Raw genomic sequence first — 21697 nt, forward strand, 5'->3', positions numbered from 1 at the left:
TAAGTGTGTTACTGCCTTGCTCTTTATATGGCAATCTTATCTTACAGTGATACGTAACTCAGAGACTCTAGATTTAGAATCTTTCCTTTTTCTCATATTTCAAAGTACTTGGATTTTTCTATTGTTAGCACTAAGCATTCACCAGAACATTCAAAATAGTATAAAAACTGTAGTCATATTGCCCAGTCTTAACTAAGTAAGTTATTTCCTAATAATATTGGAATTCAGCAATCATTTACTGGTTTAAGTTTGGCAAGAGGGGAGAAGTTAATGAGAAAGCCTCACTATTAGAAAATCCAACTAAACAAGGCAGGGAAAGTAAGAGATTTTATTACTACCAGTTCCCTTTACTGCTGTTACTTTTTAAGAGTTACACTTTTTAGATGATAACATGCATGAGTGTGCACATGCGCACATACACACGCATTGATATCAACACAAAAGTTAGTATGAAGATGAAAACCAAAGGGCAAAGTTAAATGTGAAGGAGGATCAGGAAAACCCTCAGCTTGGCTACTCTCCTGTAGAAGCATTTATTAACCACCACTGGAAAAGCCACATTCCAGCCAACTCTCCGAGTCCTTGCCTTTGCTTGCTCAGTAGTAATTTGGAGATGTGAGTGTGATTGGGATTCTATAGTATCCATACATATGACTATTTACAAATCATGCCATACAGAAACTGAAAGTAATTTCCCACCTTACTTAATTTCACTCATGCCTGGATTGAGGACCAGAAGTACCCAGTAAATATTGACTTTATATCATAACTGGAATAAACTCTGAATTTCAAAGATTTTCAGAGTACAGACTAATAAACATTCAAATGCTAGGAACCAAGCCTCTGAGATAAGGCTCAGATAAAGGAACTGACACAGATGAAGAAGGAAAGGCTGGAAAAGGTTTCATAAGCTTGAATACAAATTATACTGATTTGTGTCATTACCACCCAGGGTAGAGTTAGAGGCTCTATTATATGTTAGTCCAGTTATCAAGGAAAGGAATCTTGAAGTGATAGTCTTCTCACACTCATCCACACTCAATCTAATGTCTCCTTTAGGTCATCAATCAAATAGTACAAAAACATCTAGCTTTTGCATTGTTTGTTTGTTTTTAAATATAGTTTTATTGATTTCAGAGAGGAAGGGAGAAGGAGAGAGAGATAGAACATCAGTAATGAGAGAGAATAATTTATTAGCTGCCTCTTGCAGGCCCCCTACTGGGAATCGAGCCCCTAACCTGGGCATGTGCCCTGACTGGGAATCAAACCGTGACCTCCTGGTTCATAGGTCAATGCTCAACCACTGAGCCACACTAGCCAGGCAACATGTAGTTTTTATGCATTTTATTCTCATTTATTCTGATAATTCTTTTGCTATTATACACACAGATTATTAAAAGTTATTGTTCCTCTGTATAGTCTAACCATATCACTTTCAATAAGCATTCTTGAGTACTTATTACATGCTGATACATGATAAGTTGATCAGTTATCAAGGCCAGAGGGGTAATGAAAAGGAAAAAGATAAAGTTTCTGGCACCAGGGAGTTCCCGGCCCAGTGAGTGAGGGACACAGCCATAGATCCTTCTCCTGCAGGATCGCTGGGTGCACTGAGATCACAGAGGAGGAGCAGTCCCTTTCCTAAGCCCCTTCCAGCTGGGAAGAGAGGCACCACAGATGAGGGGGGTTCAAGGAAGGTTCAAGGAAGGTTCAAGGAAGACTTCTTGGCAGTGATCGAGCCTGAGCTTGATCTTAAAGACTGAAAGGAATTTTGTTCAGAAGAAGAAAGAGTGAATGTTTTGAAAGGAATAACAGAAGCCAAGGACTCTATTTTTGATAGGTGTGAAAAATCATAATGAATCATCTGCATCTTTAGAAACTGTTCTGTTGCCTTTTGTATTGGATATAATTTCCTAGTAATGACTTTCTGCTGAGTGAATTTTTCCCTTTCACCACTGACATTTTCAAGTGTCATGAGCAGCCTGCACTAGCCAAATAAACCTGTTCGACTCTTGAAAATAATTCAATCTACTATGAAAAGTTGCTATATGAGAATTCTGCCACTGTAGAGTCTGACTCTGTCTCCTGCTCTAAAAGGTCATACCACCCAACACTGACCACTTCCCCCATTTAAAAACCCATTTCCTCCAAAACTCTGGTTGAGGATTCAACCCAGCGCTTGTTAATTTATACTTCCATAAACTCTCAGCCCTAATGGTGAATTTCAATTAGTGTTTTTTTTTATTATAAATTTTTCTATTATCTGAGCTTTTGGATATTTTGCAGTCTGTTAGTTGTGGTTCCTTAATTTGATGGTGATCATTGGGAGGGCAGGAATCATATCTTCTCACCCCTGTGCGTACCTACAGGATGGGTTGGCAGCAGGGAGGAGGTTTGAAGTGCATGGGAGCCTGGAAATTGAGTGTAGGCTGGTTTTAGTAGGAAGGATTTGAATAAGTCTTCAAGGCTCTCAGGAAATAAAACTTGTTTCAAAGGGAGCTTTTGAAGAACTCTTCCTTCTGAGTCATGGATATATGGTATAAATAGGTACAGTTGTTGGCTACTTAACAACCTTATCTTCCTCACTTTTACCCAAAAGAAGACTCCAGGTACCATGCAACTCAGAGGAAGATGAACTTATGCCCAGCTCCAGGGAAGCTGTCCTTAGTGTAAGGCTAAACTAGTCATTGATTAACAGTGACCGGTCAGAATAAACAAAAACTTAAACAGTAATTGGTTAAGATTGGGTATATGACCCAATTCTGGCCAGTGAGAATCAGAGATGGTCAACCTGTGCAATCACATAAGCCCCACACCTACAAGGGTTCTATGCATGGGCTAATGCTATCATTGTTGCTGCCTTGAATGTCTTATTAAGTTTTGAATAGAGGCACACATATTCATTTTGCACTGGGGCCCCATCAATCATGTAGCCAATTCTGATGAAAATCAAGGTGCTCATGACGCAAAAAAAATATTTCCATAAAAGACTGATAGTGCCATCACCACAAAGAGAAGGAACTGAATGGTAGGTTGAGGTTTAACGTGAAAGACAAGCACAATATACCAGCCCCTCTTGCCATTTAGGACACGGGGTGAAAGTCAGTACAGAGAAAGTGCTTTGGTGCTGTGGCTTTGACCATGGTGGGATACATTTTTATGTGGGTTTGTGGAATTGTGTTTCTTTGGGCTGCTCTTCCAGAGTAAAGCAAAAGAACAGGGCTGTGTAAAGTCCACAGAGAAATAAAATACAATGGGTGTTTCAGAGTTGGAAATGAAATAATGGCTTGGGAAATTAAAACTGTGGGCTCCTGCGTGAGTAAACAATGCTGGATTTCTTTACAAAATCTAAAGTTGCACTTTTATTTTTCTCTACTTTATAGCCCACTCTTGCTTTTATTTTTCTCTATTTTATAACCCACTCTTTCACTTCAAATATTCCAGTAGGACTCTGGGAGCTTGATCAGGCTCCCACTTCTCCCTTTGGTGGGAAAGGTAGTCGGGACTAGCTATATAATTTGTGGTTCCCAATGCAAAATGAAAATGTGTTAATGCTTCTTTGTTAAAAAAAAAAATTAATAATTTCATGAAAGTAACAGCAGAGCATTGAACCACGCATAGGGCCCTTCTGAGTGTGGGGCCTTTGGGGACTGGACTGTCCAGGTTGCCGGATTATGGAGGCAGCCTTCAAGCTAGCCTTTGTTGAACAAGGAGACCCTCCTCTTCACATATGTCTCGAGCGTCACACAGGTGCCTCCTTTTAACTTTAGGAGGCGTTTGAATTTCAGCCTGTCTCCTAGCCTAGGTTCTGAAGGATTCTTTTGTGCTACAGTTCTGGACTACAGTATCAGGAAACTATGTAGGTGTTAAGAAGCCAGCCTTGTAGCATGTGGGAAACATTCAGGCAAGTTCCTAGATAGCCTTGTCCCAAGGCAGACAGCAAGGTGCTGACAGGCTGTGTGCGGACTTCTCTTTGAGGACTGAGCCCCCCAGCTGAGGGTATGCAGGTGCTGGAGGCCGTGATTAGCATTGGCCCTTTGCCTGGCCACATGTATGTGAGTATTTTACAGCAGGATTATCACTGTTGTCCTGTCCTTGTTTATGTTACTCAGTTTGCTGAGAAGAAAAGGTCTTACAAAGCACAAACAACAAGGCAAACATTTCCCCTGACAGGCAGAGACCCCGTCTGACAGGTCAGTGTCTGGTTCCATCTCAAGATGGTAGGTGTATGCAAGGACAACCATGGTTGAGATGACGAAGTCTTCCGCCTTATTCCAATTTCAAGATTTAACTCAGATTTTATCCCTTTGGGGAAGCCCTCTCTCAATCCGCCTTCATCTCTATTCTAGATTAGGTACAGTTCCTGTGTGTTTCCATGGCAGAGATTCTTTGTTTATTGTTTTTAATCTTTAAAAAACATTTTTGAAAAAAAGTTCACACTCACTATTATTTTGTACTAGTTTCAAGACTCTTTGTTTTTAATTGTCATATCCTTTGTACAGTGCCTGGCACATAGTAGGTGCTCTGCAAAATGAATTAATGAATCAGTCAGTCTGTCAATATTTGCCACATTTTTCCCTAAAGACCAGACTAATATTTTAACCAACCTAAGGTCATTATACTCCTGGGCTAGCCCATGCAGAATGGGAGATTTAAAAGAGCAGGCAAAACTCATGGGAGCCCATTTCTTCTCTTTTCTTCACAAAGTTTCTGAGTTAGGAAGAACATGAATTATTTGTGAGGTACTATTTCCATGGCTAAGCGTGGAGGTGGCAGTTGTCCAAGCTGAATCTAGTAGTTGGGGTTATGGCTGTCACCACTAACAGTGGTGCCATGGAGGAGTCAGCCTAGAGTAGGATAAAGGACCCCGATGAATATGTTTCCGCTCCTGAAAGCCATCCTAACAATATCCAGGATTCATTCAACTCTTCCTTTTTTGACATGACACGGTGAGAAGTAGGGTTCCCAAACGCCATTTTTCACACCAGTGTTGGCCCATGATAACATGTTCACGAATTTTGGAGGGGAAGAACCATGAAGTAAGTTTTCTATAAGACTAAACTAACTTAGTTTGCAATACTATAATTTTAAGTCCTATAAACATATAAGGAATGATACTGATACTGATCTGTGAACCCCCAGAATACGAAAACCACAAGGACAGAGCCCTGGTTTCCCTTTATCTATTTAAATTTTTAGTAAGAAGAATACTCCTTTTAAGTGTGCACCAATTTTTGTAGACTTCTGTGTGAGAATAGTGATAATCACAGTATCCTCTGATTTGTGGATCAAGAAAATATATGTACATAGGATATGAGGATTCTTTTGAGGTTTTACTGCAACCCTCCAGTGGTTTGCAGCTGATAAGTTGAAAAGCACAAGTGTAGAGGATTTTAAAATTATATGAATTCTAGTATAATCCTCTCCTCCACTCATCAACCCTATGACAATGAGCAAGCCACTTACCTTTCCTGAGGACTTACAATAGGAATGACGTGGCACATTACCATATTGCATTTCTAAGGTGGTGCTACTGTGGCAACAAAATGGCAAATGAGAAACAGAATTATGAAAGAACAGTAGGGATATCCCCCCTTCATTCCACTTTTATCTTTTTCCCATTCTAGGGATTCTTCCCTTGTTTAGTGGATTGGGTCTTCTTAGAATTCCTGTTTATGCTAACCATAACGAAATAGTGACCCAGGCCAGAATGGGGAAGGGACAGTATTTACAATGTCATTGTACGTTCATGACAGACTTGTTCTGCATAAATTGAGGAATAACCTTGATGTCACTTGTATGTGAAATTTATCATTATGCTAATTGCTTCTCGTTTCTTTAAACACATACATACAGTATTATTTAGGGCAATGAGAGGTGAATTTATGTCCTCTGAATTTATCCAATTTCCGAAACCAGTAGGAAAAGGGATATGATTTTCTCATTGCAGGAGAATATACCATGTGACGGTAATGTAATTGACTACAAGGTAGTGAGTTATTCACATGATTCAGGCACCTACAGTGTGCAGAGCATACCCTTTCATGCATTCTAAAGAAATAAAAATAAGATCACATTTTCTCTGGGACATTGGAAGTAGTTATGATACCTACTCCTTTTCAGAACTGTGCGGAGTTTATGTTTTATATTTATGTTATTGAGGGAATGACTTCCTCCTCCTTCTTCTTGTGGAAATTCTTTTTCTCTTTCTCCTCTTACTTCTCCCCCACTTCCTTCCTTTTCTCATTTTCTTCCTCATCCTTCGCCTCTCATTATTGTAATATTATAATATCTGCTGTTCTGGAAACTATCCTTAGAAGTAGCAACTGATGCTAGAAAAGATCAAATAAATGTAAATATTGTTTATTTCATTTCTATTCTATTTCCAGTGAGAGGTAACTAGCCAGTAAAATAAAATACAAACACTGCTGATGACATTTTAGAGTGGCTAATCAGAGTAGGTGCTATCCACTTCTCTTGGTGACCAAGATATCTAGATGGCAATTAAGGGCGGGGGAGGGGGAGCAATGAAAGTAAGATAAGACTTGCTTTAAAGATGACAACTGTCTTTTTATGTGAAATGCCATTCTTAGCCATCTCCTCCCTTTACTATAATGCTGTCTACCTACCCCCTTCCCAGGGAGAAGGAGCATTTACATCAGACAATCCAGGAGAGCATCCAGATTGTTTCTAAGCTGAAAGGAATTTGTATACATCTCTTGTTGTGGGGAAATTGTCCAATATTTTGACCTCATGGGGCTATGCACACAGTTCAAAGGGCTCTTTCCCCAGATTGCAACATGTGCTGCATAAATCATCTTATAAACTTTACTAGCTTCTTGACTCTACACCCAAATGCTAATCCACACTCAATGTTTCCTCTCCCTTTTTGTCCCTTCCTATTTCATTTTTCTTTTCTATCTTTTTGTTCTCCCTTTTCCACTCCCCTCTCCTTTCTGTTGAGGTCCATGGAAGACGAACAGATACACCCACAATGTGGGAAAAGGGCTTTTAGCTCATAAGGATTTGAGGTTCCATGTCAAGCAGGAAAGAACATGATGAAACTTGCATTTCTAATGATCTCTATGCCTGCAGTAAGGACAGGGGATTCAGCAGGGCTTATTGTCAGATGTGAGCAGTTTAATTCAGAGTAGAAATGGCAAGGTATGGTAATTAATTGGCATGGAAATCATTAATGATTTCTAGCGCTTCGGCAACTGAGTAGACCGTGGTGTCACCTGCTGGGAGAAGGAACAGTGGAGGAAGAAAAGTGAAGGGGGAATTGTTAGACTTAAGAAAAAGAAACTCTTTTGATTGAAAGGCTTAAAAGTTTGGGGGTGGGGAGGAGACATCATCCTAAACATCAGTTGTTCATTGCAGTGACGTGGAGGGACATTGGAGGAAATGATTTACATGATGCAAACCCTGTAAGCTGTTAGCAAATAATAAAATCGCAATTATTGAATGCTTTCAATGTAAGCACTCTTGTTAATATAAAATGAACTTAATGTTCTCAGCAACTCTGTGGGATAGATATTATTTTTTTCTCATTTTCAGCCAAGTAAACTGAGGCACGTCTATACTCATTAACTCCCCCCTAAGTTAAACAGTTAACAAGTGGACAAAGGCAAAATCATAAATAAAGCAGCCTAGCTCCAGACTCTGTGGTCTGAGCCATCTTATATAATAAAAGCCTAATATGTTAAGTGTCTGGTTGTCTGGTTGTCCGTTGAACCAATCGAAGTGTAATATGCTAATGATATGCTAAGGCCGCTCAACCGCTTGCTATGACGTGCACTGACCACCAGAGGGCAGACAACACAGGAGCAGCCGCCTGGTGGTCAGTGCACTCCCACAGGGGGAGCACCGTTCAGCCAGAAGCCTGGCTCACAGCCGGCAAGCGCAATGGCAGTGGCGGGAGCCTCTCCTGCCTCCTCTGCAGCACTAAGGATGTCCGACTGAGGGCTAACCCGTCCGTCAGACATCCCCCGAGGGCTCCCAGACCGAGGAGCGCAGGCCGGGCTGAGGTACTCAGCCGAATTTCGTGCACCGGGCCTCTAGTTAAGTTATAATATCTTACAAATAAATGTGTTCCTTTTGCAATTACTGTGTACACTTTCCCCCATTTCTTCCTCAAGTGGTGTGTTTCTTTTAAAACATCAATTTTAATGAAGATTTGGAATTTGGAAAGTTCTGGTTAATTGAGGGTTAGCCACAGTCCGTTTTAGAAGGGCAGTGCCAAATTACAAGGAGCCATGGAGTTATGGATCCACTTTGGAGCTCCTTATAAACTTGCAAAATACATCTAATCACACAAAAATGCTAGGATTGGCAGAATTTCAAATCCCTGCCCTGTTGAGTTTAAAACCCTGACTGTTGTCAGGTGTGAGCTGCTATTTGTCATGGATTCTTTGGCTTTAGACAGAGGCCTTGACGTTGCAGCCCTGGGCCAGGCAGACCTTCACTGAAGAAAAGCAGTGTTAGACGTTTTCCCACTATTAACCCCGCCAACCCTTCTTGTATCAGAGCCAGGTCAAACTTGTACACATGGCTTTTCAAAAGTTGGTTTGAACTTCTAATTAACCATACTCCTGAAATGTTGAAACTCTGATTATTGTTTAGTGGAGCCCTAATACTAGAATGTACCCGAATAAAAAGGGAAATCTGCAATGTGCTTAGAGGCTTAACTTGTCTGGATTCTTTTTTTTTTTTTTATTCCAACTGTATCTGTAATTACGAACTTGTTTTCACTCATGTTTCTACTAAGGCAAAACTAATCAAACCAGAGACTAACGAAAACTGTGCGTGTTTCTAGGACTGAAAACTCTTCAAGAATGCTTTGTGATTACATCCTGAGCACCCATATGAGCTTCACACACACACACGTGACACCATTCACTGAGATGGGGCCATTAGAGGGTCACGTTCAGGGGAGGATCATTTGCTGGGCTATGTGTATAGTTTGTAACCCTCAGACAAGTTATGCATAATTAGTTTACTCATCTGTTCATGAATACATTGGCAGTTAACAGATTTGGGTCTTTTGTTGAAGGTCTTTCAACTAGTAAGCAGTAAAACCAAGATCTGAACCCTGCTCAGGCTTTGCGATCAAAGCTCGCTTTCTTTCTATTAAAGAATGTGACTTTTCAGTTCCCACCTCATTTCACTTTTAAGAACATAGTTCCACCAAACTTCATATCCCCAGGTATCCCAGAATAGGCACTAGAATAGACCATTTCTAAAACATAATTGATTTCTGCATACATTAAAACAGACTATTTGAATACATTATTGGGCTTGCTAGAATATAAGAAAATGGGAGGAAAAAAAGAAAACATAAGCTGTAATAGGGGGAAGTAAGCAGTAGCTAACATAAAAAAGCAGAGTACAATGCCCAATCGGCATGGTTGAGTGTCAACCTATGAACCAGGAGGTCACGGTTCAATTCCTGGTCAGGAAGCAGATCAATGATTCTCTCTCATCATTGATGTTTCTGTCTCTCTCTCCCTCTGTCTTCCTCTCTGAAATCAATAAAAAATATATTTTTTAAAAAAGCAGAGTATGCCTGGGACAAATGATGATATCAAAGCGGTAAGTGCACCAGAAAGCCTAAGGTCTGCAACTAAGTTGGGGATGTGAGTTTATGGGTTCTAAAGATGAACAAATCAGTCTACTCCTAGATTCTGGAGGAAGCAAATGCACTTCCTTTCTGGAGAAAGTATCCCTAATTTAGACCCTCCGTATACACAGAGATCAAGCTCAACAAAATATGAGCTCAAATAAATAAATACATACGTATTTAAATAAATGCATCAGGTCAAACACACACACACACCGCTAGGGAAAGTCAACAGAAAGGAGAAATAAGAAAATAATAAGCTTTACTTGTGGGCTTAAAGTGGAGGAAGGGCACTATTTTTAAGTAATGATAAGAGATTAAAAATACTCACTTACTTTCACTCTTCCATGGAACTCCAAGAAAATGATAATAAAGAGGTGTTTTGTTTTTAAGCTATGCACTCATAGGGATAAAGAATGAAAAAGAAAATCTTGGGAACCTGAAGAGCAGATGACCCTCTGTTACTGTCTTAGCAAATCTGAAAAATGGAATCCTAAGACAGTACTAGTAGGCATATCTCTGCCACTGCGGGATACATCAGACCCATATACCATCGAATAATTACCCTAACACCTAAGGTTTTTTTTATGTTATTTCATTTATTTGATCATTTATTGAAAATATATTTTTATTCATTTCAGAGAGAGGAAGGGAAAAGGAGAGAGATAGAAATATCAGTGATGAGAGAAAATCATTGATCAGCTCCCTCCTACACACACCCTATTGATAATTTCTTCTAATTCGTTATCCCCTTTTTTTTTTTACTTTTAACTGTGTCCTGCTTAACAACTAACAGTTAAACTGGTTTATCATCCCACCTTTTAATGTGCCTTCAAAACTTTTCCCTTCTACTTTCCCAATAAAATCTCAACCCTGAATATATTCTACAAACAGCTTGCTCCAACACTGGACCTACATAAACAGGTCTGTTCAAGATTGTCATGAATCATGGTAGTGTGGCCAAACTCAGGTGGGCCCATTGTAATGCTTCTGTGTTTCTAGGCTCAATTCACTTTGCCTCTCTCAAACTACTCTTTCAAACTTCACTCTCCTCAAACCTCCATCAGGCTCACCTCCCCCCTTAATCTCAGCAGCACACCTTACTTGAAGTACAGCTGCCAAACTGCTTTCTTGGAGCTGTTCATTCCCATCAACATTAAAAGACCCCCCAAATCCCTCCCATCTTAAACTCCAGCAACTTCCCTCCTTCTGCAGTTTATCATCCTATTGTTCTTCAATAGTTTAGGATCAAATTCTTGAAAAATATTTCTATCTAATTATCTCCATTCTCTCCAAATCCCTGTCAGAACCACTATAGTCTGGTTGTGATCTCACTGTGGTTACCAGCATCTTTTCTGCTGCCAGATTAAAGTTATTTTATTTGTTTGTTTGTTTGTTTATTTATTTATTTAAGAGAGAGTGGAAAGGAGGGGGCAGGGAGAGAGAAAAACATTGATGAGAGGGAGAGACATCTATTGGTTGACTCCAGCATGTGCCTCAACCAGGGCTGGGGATCGAACCTGCAACCCAGGTACATGCCCTTGACCGGGAATTGGAACCCACAACCCTTCAGTGTGGGAGCTGACACCCTAACCATTGAGAATACCTGCCAGGGCTAAAAAGTTATTAAATTTTTATTTTGAAATTATTTTAGATTTAGAGAAAAGTTGCAAAGAGAACACAGGGTTTTGTGTAACCTTCACCCGGCTTCCCCTACTGCTGGCACCTTGTATAACCATAGCACAATTACGGAAATTAACGGTAATACAAACCTGTTAACTATACTGCAGACTTCCTTTGGATTCCACCAGTGTTTCACTGATTCCCTTATTTTGTTCCATAATTCAATCTATAACCGACACATTGCATTTAGTTGTCATATCCCAGTCTTTTCCCATCTGTGGTAGTTCCTCAGTCTTTCTGTGCCTTTTATGACTTTAACTCTTCTGGAAAACACTGCTCAGTTATTTGGAAGTTTGTTTCTCAGCTTGGGTTTTTCTTCATGAGTATATCTTTTATAAGATTGTCACAGCAGTGAGGCAGTCCCCCGATAGGGGCTTAATCACAAGGAACAACCACAGCCTGTAATTATTGGAATCAAGAGTCTAGGTCAGTGGTCGGCAACCTCATTAGTCAACAGAGCGGCAAACCTCGGCATGCCTCGCGAGCCGCAGTTTGCCGACCACTGCCTTAGTGCATCAATTGGTTAACATTGACCAATTGATTAAAGAGATCTCAGTATTATATTAAAATGTTTCCCTTTGGAATTAATAAATATCTTGGGAAGATATCTTTAGATTATGCAAATATCCCGTTTCTCCTCAAACTTTTGCTCATTAATTTTAATAAAAATTTTACTCTCTTCTTTATTAAACTAAGGCAGGTCTGCCATATCTAAATCACTCACTGTGGACACCTTTCAGTTCAGTCCATGGTTTAGCCAATCTGGCAAATGGACTGTTAGAACCCCTCCTAACCTCTCCTAGCTGCAGCATTAAATGCAGAATCTCCACTAAATCCTTTTAACACTATATATTCTTTTCCTAAGTATCCAATATGAATAATTTAGTTCAACCCTCTCCAGTTTTCTCATCTGAAACATAAGGAAAATGAAAGAATCTATATCACAAGAGAGTTTTGAAATTTCATGAAAACTCACTATCATAGGCAATAAGCAAAATGATAAGAAACTCAATAACTGTTTCTTATCATTTTGCTTATTGTTGTTTTTAACCCGAACATAGCTTTATAGTTATCTTAGCATGATAACTCCAAAAACCTGAGTTCCAGATGTTTATTAAACTTCTAGTTCAGCATCTTTGCCTTGATATCGCAAAGGCACATCTATTCAACATATCCAAAGCCATTGTCATTATTTTTGTCCCAAATCTCTTTCAGGTTTCTTGATTCAAGTAGAGGGCATCCATCTTTCTAGTTTTGTTAGACAGGAACATAGTAATTATCCTTCATGTTGTTCTTTCCATTGCTATCTACATAGACTCCATTACCCCATTCTGTTTTATTTTTTGGTGGGTTTTTTTTTTACTCTTTAAACATTTCATTCATCCATCCACATATTTCTGTTCCCATGACCACTGTCCCCAGTCAGGTTTCCATCAACTTTCTCCTGGACCATTTCTATATCCTACAAAGGAGTCTACCCACATCCACTCTAGCTTTCTCCAGTTTATTCTCTAAATTGATGCCTGGATGATCTTTTACTAAATAAGGCTACTAATCTGTATACTTCCTTGCTTTAAATCGAAGGTGAACAAGGTTATTCTGTACAGTGTTAGATAGTAAATATAAACAGTATATGGTGTTGTGTTTCAGCTGCTTAACTGTTTCACTGTAGCAAGGAATTATAGTTGTGTTTCAATGAAACTTTATTCACAAAACCAGGGTATGAGACCAATTTGGTTTCTGAAAAATGAAAAATCTGAAACAAGTGGTAGCTGGATGGAATGTAGAAATAACAGACATCAACCAAGACTCCAGTTGTAAAGGACACCTAAATTTCTGGTCTGAGCAGTGGGAGGAGAAATATTCAACATTGCTGCCACCTGGTGCACCAGACAGGTGTGCTGTAGCCACAGCTGTGGCATGCGTGAAGCCACCAGACTGCCAGAAGGTGGGGTCCTGGGGAACATGAGAATCCGAGGTTGGGTGTGGATAAAATATGTGTAAGAAACAGGGGGAGCAGTCCTGAATGCAGTGTTTGTTCTCTGCATTTTTTTCTACAGACGTTTTGTCAACTTTACATTATAATTCTGCAACTATTTTATGGTTAGTTACCTTTTCTTAAATTTTGCCATCAACACTATTGGTGGAAATGTGCGCACAACAACTGTGCATGTTAAAAAATTTAGTGCTCAATTGCTATTTCCCAAGATATATTGGTAATTAACATATAACTTGCACAAAATATTTGTCAACATTCATCACTCATCACGGGGACATAGTTATATGAGTGACAGAAACAATGAAGATACATGCTGCTGAATTAGTGGCAGTATCTACAGTACTTTAAAATTTATTAATTATTCAGAACAAATATAGGAACTGAGTCCAAAGAGAAAGTTTAACAGGTGCAATTGCAGAAAGTGCATTTAAGTATCACACGATGAAACCCAAATTTTTAAATGAATTTTTACTTCCAAGTCTGTTTGTTTTATTCCCAAGCTCCAAAGTGAGGTAATAGTTGTTATTTGTTAACTCCACCAGAAGAATAGAATCTTCAGCTTAAATGATAACAGTGTTCTCAGATATTTCAATTAGAAACACCAATTAATTCAAATGGTTTTTGTAACATTCATGGAATCATAGTGAAGCTTTGGAAATAAACCTGTCAACAATGAAACATAAGGCATTATTGTGAAGACTGTTGTAAATTACAGTGAAAATCTAAAACTGACAATGAAATCATTTGACTTTGTATTAATATGCAAATTTAAACTTTGGGGAGCACAGCTTAATCTTAAAGAATAGAAATATGTTTGGCATTAGTTAGCTATGGATTACACAAAATTAATAAATTTTGTAACTTAATAAAAATTATAAATTTAATAGCATTTTAAAATTCCTTTTAAAAAGCAACAGGCTTGTTATCCTAATGAGAATTAAAACTATTCTCAAAACTTTAAATACCTTTACATAAGCACAGTTAGGGTGAAATACAGTTAACTGAAATACAGTGCTTTTTAAATACAGCTGTTATTAATGGCAAAGAAAATAAAACAGTTCAACATGGCAGTATAAAATTTCTCTCTTTGCTGCCCATTATCAACTGTAGTAATATTTAACTACTTTATAAATGAGTTTTCTGGATTTTGATTACATTTTTTCTAATTAGTTAGAAATAATCAAAATATTCAATAAATGGACCTTTGACCCCAAATATGATGGAGTTAACTACATTCTATAGGAATTATTCTTTGATCAGAAATAAAAGAAAAGCAGAAAAACATATATATGGAACCTTGTTTTTGGACACTGGGCAACAGGCAGTGAAGGCCTGTGATCCTCGGGGAAAACAAACAAGGAAAGAGAAATAAACAAATGAGTCCTATCATTGCCCGTTTACTAATGAGAGGCAATTCCCAGGCTGCATCATAGAGGAGAATCCAAAGAGAGTCCAGTGGTTTTTCTGAGTTGAAGATAAAGTGATCAGAATTTGGGGAGATTGAGATGACTAGAATTTGTGAGGTAGAATATTTGAGATAAAGTTGCTAGAAAGAGCTCCATGTGTCTGTACAGGTGTTTCTTAAACCTTTATCTTACTTATCTCTGCATTCATGAGATGAAACACCACAAGGAACTAACCAATGGAAAACAGTAAGTTAAGCAATTCAAGGTATTTACACAGAATTGGAACTAGTTTGTATTCCTGCTAGCCAGAGTGGAGAGACCTTGTAATGCACAAGGCATCATATCATGTAGAGACATCACAATGGTTTCATCTTAGTTGTAGGGATAAATCAGCCTTATGCCACAGCCTGCTGTGATGCCGCTCTAACAGAGTACAAGCAAGCCTCAAAAGGACCATACTAATTGCAAGTAATTTACAAGTCCAGCAATTTCAAAGAACACTACAAAATTCAACATCCAGCAATGTTCCAGTTGCCAATGTCAAGAATCCAGATGAAAATTACCAGCCATGACATGAAGTAGGAAAATAAGACCTGCGACTACAAGAGAAATCAATGAACAGAAACTGACCCAGAAATGCAAGGTATGATGGAATTAGCAGACAAGAATATTAAATAGTTACTTTTACTTTGAAGAGGAAAGTGCACACATAATGCAGAGAGATTAAAAACATAAAAACCAAGGAAATGCAAGTTTTAGAAATGAAAAATACAATATTTAAAATAAAATTTTGTACCCTGGAAGGACTAATGGCTTATTATACATACAAGACAAAAACCACCAAAATCAAATGAAAAAAGAAAGTGACATTGAAGAAGTAATAGAAACTATATATTCTATATCAGCAATACATTGGACAACATCAATCAGTATAACATACCTATAGAGTCCCAGAAAAGGTGGTAGTTGGGGGAATATTTGAAGAAATAATAGAAAAGGGTTTTATAAATTTGATGGAAAACTACAAATCTACAGATCTGTGAAACTCTATGAATCTCAAGCAGAATAAACATGAATAAAATCATACTGAGGAACCTCCTAATGAAATCTTAAAAGAAACCAGAGGGAAAAGGAAATCATATTACATACCAGGAAAAAAATATAGAGATGATAAAATAAAGATAAGAAATGTTTTGAATCTCAAAAGTATTATGTTAAGTGAAAGAAGCCAGATATTAAAGACTGTGGTTCCATTTATATGAAATTCTAGAAAAGGCAAAAGTACAGTGGCAGAATTTCAGTGATTATTAGGGGCCAAGAAGGAGAGTAATAAGTTGACTCCAAAGGCCAAAAGGAACTCTTTGTGGTGAAGAAAATATTATATATTTTGGCTGTTGTAGTGGTTATATGACTGTACACATTTGTCAACATGCATCATAACCTGCCCTTAAAATTGGTAAGTTTTACTGACTGTAAATTTTACTCAATGAAGCTGATAAGAAATAGTCATGAAATGAAGCAAAAATATCAGTGTCAAAGGGAAAACTTTTGGTTGATGTGTTATTTCTAACACATATGTCAGCAACTACCTATTTTTTTAATTCTTTATTGTTTAAAGTACTACATGTAGTATTACATATGTCTCCTCTTTCCCCCATTGACCTCTCCCCAGCCACCGCCACCCCTCAGCTCATGCCTTCACCCCCCTAGTGTCTGTGACCATTGGTGCTCATATGCATGCATACACATCCTTTGGTTGATCTCTTAACTACCCCCCTCCCCCACCCACCCCTGCCTTCCCTCTGAAGTTTGATGGTCTGTTCGATGCTTCTCTGTCTCTGGATCTATTTTTGTTCATCAGTTTATGTCGTTCATTATATTCCACAAATGAGTGAGATCATGTGATATTTATCTTTCTCTGACTGGCTTTTTTTGCTTAGGATAATGCTCTCCATGTCCACCCATGCTGTTTTCAAATTGCTCATTACCAAGGACAACATGGTGGATACGGAAGTCTGATTTTATGGTACCTGCAAGGCATCCTCTCATGGCTCCTATCTGACTCCGTGACACTCCATTTATGGCCCCCACCTCTCCAGACTTTCTGCATTCCATTATCTAGTTTTTACCTTTATTTTAGATTCATTCTTTGGTTTACCTTTCACCAGACAAAACACAAAGGCAGAATAATGAAGGCTGATCGTCCAAAAGCAAAAAAAAAGTGGTGAAAAGTGGGAAGATTACACAGTAGAGAAAATGAATAAAGATAGAGGCTATGACCAAAGAGGAAGTGTGCCTGTCTGGTTTTAATGGAAAACTCTTTTGCCAGCTTTATTACCAGTGGTGGCTGGCTACTAATACTTTTAAAATATATTTTATTGATTTTTACAGAGAGGAAGGGAGAGGGATAGAGAGCTAGAAACATCAATGAGAGAGAAACATCTATCAGCGGCCTCCTGCACACCTCCTACTGGGGATGTGCCCACAACCAAGGTACATGCCCTTGACCAGAATCCAACCTGGGACCTTGAGTCTGCAGGCCGAAGCTCTATCCACTGAGCCAAACCGGTTAGGGCACTGGTCAGCAAACTGCGGCTCGCGAGCCACATGCGACTCTTTGGCCCCTTGAGTGTGGCTCTTCCACAAAATACCACGGCCTGGGCAAGTCTATTTTGAAGAAGTGGCGTTAGAAGAAGTTTAAGTTTAAAAAATTTGGCTCTCAAAAGAAATTTCAATCGTTGTACTGTTGATATTTGGCTCTGTTGACTAATGAGTTTGCCGACCACTGGGTTAGGGCAAGGCTACTAATATTTTATTTTATGAATAGCAGGTCCTGAAAACTCTATTAATAAACCTTGGTTCATTTCTCTTATGTGCTAATAGGCATATTATTCCCATGTCAACTTATATGATTTTATTGCATACATGCCTGAAAGAAAAAAAATTATACCCATTGTGTGAAAATATAACCCATAAATTGCGGGGTTTGAATTGGCTGCATATTTCAACCTGTGCTATGCATACTTTAATTATTCTCCTTTACAGATAGAGATAGTGGTTTATAAATGCGTTATTAATGCAGAATATTTCCCTTGTTTTTATAGGCTTTGCCAGAGGCCATATTGAATTTAAAGTTTAGGGTTATTTCTGAGTCAAGAACCTCATATACATCTGGATAAAAGCCAAACTTCTAATATTTATTCTTAACTTAGCAGGATATTTTATACACATTATGTTTTATTCAAAAAGGTCTCAGCCATTTAAAAATTGTTGTACTATTCACATACATAAAGATCATGTCAGTCATTCTGCTGAGAGATTGTTATTAATGGTTCATACCTTCTGTGCTGATTGTATTTGGGGATAAAGATGTTTGTTTTGTCTTATAACCAAGAGATCTCTTCTTGAAGAAAAAGTACAATACTTACAAATTAAAGCAATGGTTATTCTAGATGTGCTATGTTATATATTTGCTGACCTCTTCAAGGGTCAATAAGCCAACCGAAAAGTAAGGTTTTCTGCCATAATAAATTTATTATAATATCCAAGAGTGATTCATAACGTGAGATCAAAAGAATCAGAGAATTAGAGCAGAAAGAGACCTTTCATTGTCATCACCCAGCCTATTCTATCTAATAAAAGAGTAATATGCAAATTAACCATCACTCCACTACACCCACAAGACACGCCCACCAGCCAATCAGGAGCGAGTACGCAAATTAACTCAACCAAGATGGCTGCGGCCACAGAGCGAGCAGGAGGCTTGGGTTTCCCCGGCAATGGAGGAAGCCAAGCTTTACGCACATTCTGGCCAGCCCAGGCTTCCACTTAAGGCTACAAAGTTTCAATCATAGAAGTTAAATAAATCCCCCCAAAATGGTGGCAACCATGGAGCTGGAGAGAGCAGGAGGCTTGAGTTGCTCCCGGTGATGGAGGAAGTCAAGCTTTCCGCACACCCTGGCAGGCCCAGGCCTTCACTCAAGGCTACAAAGTTTCAATTATAGAAGATAAATAAATCCCAGATACCAGGGCCTCCATTTGGGTTGCTGGGGGGCGTGGCCGGCCTGCAAACCACCACAGGCCCCTCGCCCAGGCCACCCCATGCCCCAAGGGAACCCCATCCTGATCCGGGACACCCTTCAGGGCAAGCCAGCTGGCCCCCACCTGTGCCCAGGCCTCTATCCTATCTAATAAAAGAGTAATATGCAAACTGACCATCATTCCAACATACAAGGTGGCTGCCCCCATGTGGTCAAAAATGGCTGCCCTCATGTGGACACAAGATGGCCTCCACAAGATGGCCAGCAGGGGAGGGCAGTTGGAAGGAACCAGGCCTGCAAGGGAGGGCAGTTGTGGGCGATCAGGCCAGCAGGGGAGGGCAGTTGGGAGGGACCAGGCCAGCAGAGGAGGGAAGTTTGGGGCGACCGGGCCTGCAGGGAAGGGCAGTTGGGGGTATCCAGGCCTGCAGGGGAGGGCAGTTAGGGGTAACCAGGCCTTCAGGGGAGGGCAGTTAGGGGCAAACAGGCTGGCAGGGGAGCAGTTAGGCATCAATCAGGCTGGCAGGGGAGTGGTTAGGGGGTGATCAGGCTGGCAGGCAGAAGTGGTTAGGGGCAATCAGGAAGGAAGGCAGGTGAGCAGTTGGGAGCCAGCAGTCCTGGATTGTGAGAGGGATGTCCGACTGCCCGTTTAGGGATTGGGCCTAAATGGGCAGTCAGACATCCCTCGAGGGGTCCCAGATTGGAGAGGGTGCAGGCTGGGCTGAGGGACACACCTTTCCCCACCCCCGTGCACGAATTTTGTGCACCGGGCCTGTGGTCATTTTTATAATTGTGAAAAATGTTTTCCAGAGTGATCAAAATGCTTTTTCTGGGACTCATGAGGACTCCCCAATCTGAAAATCATGACTTTTAGTTCAGGGCTCTATCTTTGATGGACTTCTTATTAAGACTCTTTAATGAGCAATCATTTGTCTCCAGTTTTATATGAGTTTTGTCAATGACTTATACCTAGTAATCATGTGCTTGCAATAGTATTAGGTTATGAGAAAGAAACAGCAAAAAGATTAGTCTCAACATGGTTTGTCTCATTTGGTGCCAGAAACCCATGCCATTAAGCCAATAAAAGGTAGATCGACTGAGTCACATATCTAAGGAAAGGATAACTGTCATTACCAAAGGTGATTCCTTTGTAAAGAGTATATATAATTCTTTTGCAATGTGTAAAATCTTTAAGTTGGGATTTCATATACTGAGTCTGTCTCTCTATTTTTGTATGGAGTAGGAGGAGGGTAGAGGAGGACAAAATAATGGACAACCACAGAATACAGAGAGACATTTTGGAATCAGGCGGTCCTAATTGAGGGTTTCAGCTCCTCTGCTTGCTAGCCATGTAGCCTTAGAAAAAAAATTATCCAACATTGCCTACAAAGTCATGAGGATTAATGAAATTCTAAACATGAAAACACCTAGCACAGTCCTTGGCACATATTCAGAGCTCAGTCATAGCAGTTTCTCTTTCCTGTAATGTTTATAACATAATTTAACCCATAAAACACCAGCTCCCTGTTTGTCAGGGGCCCATGTTAGTCACTCCAGAGAAAAAGGAAAGCATGTCATCCAGCATCACCAGCTTCATGAGCTAAAATAGTGTTTAATAATAATACTTTTTGAAACTCAGTACAACTGAATGCACTTATAGACAGAACACAGCATTTCCAACCAGAGCAAGATTATAATACATAGTGACCTAGAGAAGTTAGGGTCTTGTCATGGAACTGTCGATTCAGGGTCATCTTTCAAAGTTGAGAGAGGTGGTGGGGCGGGGGGGGGGGGGGACTGAAGAATAAGCCAAGGTACATTTTCATTGCCTACCTCCTAAACCTCTCTTTAGTCCCTCCTCATTTCTATTATGTCATTTCCTTTTCATTTAGAAATCATTTCCCCTGGACTTTTGCCAAGATGTGAAATTGGTTTCCTGCCACCACTCTCCTCACCTTCTAATCTATCATCCATGATCTCTCCAGAAGGTTACAAACTTAAACTTGATTCCCTACATCTTCTGCTTAAAATGGCCCTCACACCCACAAGGTGAAGTCCAAAATCATTGGCATGTTATTCAAGATTGTGTGTTAATTACCCAGCAGTATCATTCATCACATCCAGACTATTCCTATGTTCCAGTTATGCCTAGCAGTGGACTTTGTACCCCAATAATCTACAGAAACTCTAGTTTCTGCTTATTTGTATACAGTGTTTTCTTTTCCAGGGATACCTCATCATTACCACCTCCGTCTCTTTCAGCTTGACTAAATTCTGATGGTCTCTCAAATACTCAGTCAAGTGTTATTTTTTCTGGCAAGTCTTCTCTCACCTTCCCGTCATCATAAGTATATGTTCTACTTATTTCCTCTCCGGAACACATGGGTCCTTTTTACACAAAATTGTCATTGTTTGTTCACTAAAAGCACCATTTCAACTTGACCGTGAGTTGCTTGATGCCAGGGAAGCATCATTGTGTCCTAAACATCTGGCACAGCCTTAGCTTTCAAAAAATAGTTTGTGAGTTCATTCATAGTTAAAACTGCTATGATGTGGTCCAAATTAAAAGCTTTATGATTCTCAGGCTTTGGTCAGACCAGGTGATCACAACAGTAGACAACTATGTCAGAAGCTGAGGAGACTGGGTCTCCTTCCCTGACAGGACATTCATTTCTCTGAAGCAGGAAGATGAGGAAAGGTCAATCATGAAATGTTAGTAAGAGCTGGAAAGAGTTTGAGGCCATCCCCTTGCTCTGAGAAGCCAAGATAAAGTGCCGGAGAGTGTTGTCACCATGAGGTGGTGCTGGGTCCAGAACCCAGTTATCTTCCTTTCCAATCCAGTGTTCATCCATTTGCCTTTCTTCTCTCGTGGAACTTGTTTTGTTTTGTTGCTGTTGTTGTTTTTCTGTGTGTGTGTGTGTGTGTGTGTGTGTGTGTGTGTGTTTTGTAACTA

At 39.6% G+C, this 21697-nt stretch overlaps 1 protein-coding gene across 1 annotated transcript in view; it reads left to right on the plus strand.

The window, feature by feature from the left end:
• HDAC9 (histone deacetylase 9) overlaps positions 1-21697 on the plus strand; it is a gene marked incomplete at its 3' end in the record, with an annotated part of 846383 nt that overhangs the window by 803289 nt on the left and 21397 nt on the right. The gene's annotated exons all lie outside the window — the stretch shown is intronic.

Source organism: Plecotus auritus, assembly GCF_963455305.1.
Source record: "Plecotus auritus genome assembly, chromosome: 4".
Classification (NCBI taxonomy): Eukaryota; Metazoa; Chordata; class Mammalia; order Chiroptera; family Vespertilionidae; genus Plecotus; species Plecotus auritus.